Here is a 2,142-nt window from a genome sequence, read left to right on the forward strand (position 1 = left end):
GCAGTCAAGGACGGCTCTAGAACATTTATATCATTTCCCTGCACCAAAATGACACCAAACACACCTGGAATTGTTATCAGGGTCCAGGTTCCATACACTTGCTTCAAGAAAATGATGTCTCTGGACACCATTTAACACCAGCCAACTTTCAGACACAACTACATCTGATCTGTGTGATACTGCGTGCTTATCCTCCGCCCACCCCTCCACCCACTAGGGGTCGCTGCCCGCACTTGCTGATTTGTGTCTCTCATGCCTCAGACTGAGACTGCTGCAAGAGTAGCCTGGCTCCAACAGCCATCACGGGCACCTCCTTGGCTGCACCCAGTCCTTCCATACACACCAGGCAATGAGCTTCCCTCTTCCCACAGACTGCCCGTTATGTCACAGGAGTCCTCAAGAAAAGATGCTCATACCAAATTTTTGTTTTAGAAAGCACGAACCTGGGTGTCAGGGGCTCCGTTCCCCGACATCTGTGCAGAGCAGGGGAAGGCAGGTTGTGCCACTCCACAGCTCATGCCCAGATGATCCCAAACCCATGCTTTCAGAGCTTAAAAGAAAAAAGAGCTCATTATTAGGGGAAAAAAATCCCCAACCTACTATGAATATTGTTAAGGACTGAGAAACCCTTCCATTAAAGAGCTTAAAATAGGACCCGACTTGACTTACGTACCAATGTAAAAAAAAAAAAAAAAGAGCTGAAGTGCCTTTTAAATAAATTATGCTTAAGATATTTTTAAATTGCCACTTTTGGAATGGCTGTGCCCTAGGTCTGTGTAATTCAGTTCTGTTGTAGGCTATGTCTAGTGCTGAGCACAATATTTCAATTATGTTGAGACACTATATGAAGCTCTTCAGCAAAAATGTCTACACATCTTTACATGAGAGTGCAATGGAAGGGAAAAACCCTTCCATCTAACATGGATGCCTGATTAGATTTCATTCAGTTACATTGTATCGATTTGTAAGGAGCAGACCCTTACATGCTTGAGAGTTTTCATTTCGCAAGTCATGGTGAAGTCAAAGCACAGAAGGACATGACAGAGCAGAAACTGCTCCTGACGGACGCATCTCAGAGGATGACACACCGGGAAACCCTGGAGATCTCAACTCTCGCCAGGCAGAGAACTCCAGGGGCGCAGCAGATGTTCCTGGCAAAGACATTTTGTTTATTGGTTTCAAAAACTCGCTTCCCCAAAATCGTTATTTTCCCCACAAGGGTGGAGTAGCTTTATAGACACTTGCACTCACCACGTTCCAGTGACAAATACTTCCTTCCTCGACATTGTCTGAATGTGTTCATTCTATTTTTCTGAGGGCTACTTCGGAAGACATTTGAAAAGTGATCACTAAAATGTCAGAGTGAATTATGGGGCTGGTTTAAAAGTTCACAGGAACCTATGACATTTATCCAGCACCCCATCCTATCATTGTCCAAACGGCAACACTGTTTGTGATGTAAAGTCATATAGTATCAAATCAAGCAACAAGGTTACAGCAGCTCTGATCTCAGCCAAGCTCATGTCATTACCAGCCATTACCCAAGATCTAGAAACACAAAACAGCTGCAGGTCTACCAAGTGGGGACATCCCACCCCTTCAGGGGAATTGGCAAAGGGCTTTCCCTCTAATTATGCATTCCTTGGAGACCCATTAGGCTCAATCCCTGTGCTACTTAGGGTTACTATTGTTGTGATAAAATCCCATGACCGAAAAGCAAGTTGGGGAGGAAAGGGTTTATTTGGCTTACACTTTTACATCAGTGTTCATCACCAAAGGAAGTCAAGATAGTAGCTCTCTGGAGGCAGAAGCTGATGCAGAGGCCATGGAGGGGTGCTGCTTACTGGCTTGCTCCTCATGACTTGTTCAGTCTGCTTCCTTTATATAACCCAGGACCACCCACCCAGGGATGGCACCACCCATAATGGACTTGACCACCCCTTATTAATCACTAATTAAGAAAATGTCCGGGCGTGGTGGCACATGCCTTTAATCCCAGCACTTGGGAGGCAGAGGCAGGCAGATTTCTGAGTTCGAGGCCAGCCTGGTTTACAAAGTGAGTTCCAGGACAACCAGGGCTATAAAGAGAAACCCTGTTTCGAAAAACAAAACAAAACAAAACTAAAAACAGCAACAACAAAA

This window comes from Mus caroli, chromosome 13, assembly GCF_900094665.2.
Source record: "Mus caroli chromosome 13, CAROLI_EIJ_v1.1, whole genome shotgun sequence".
In the NCBI taxonomy this organism is placed as follows: domain Eukaryota; kingdom Metazoa; phylum Chordata; class Mammalia; order Rodentia; family Muridae; genus Mus; species Mus caroli.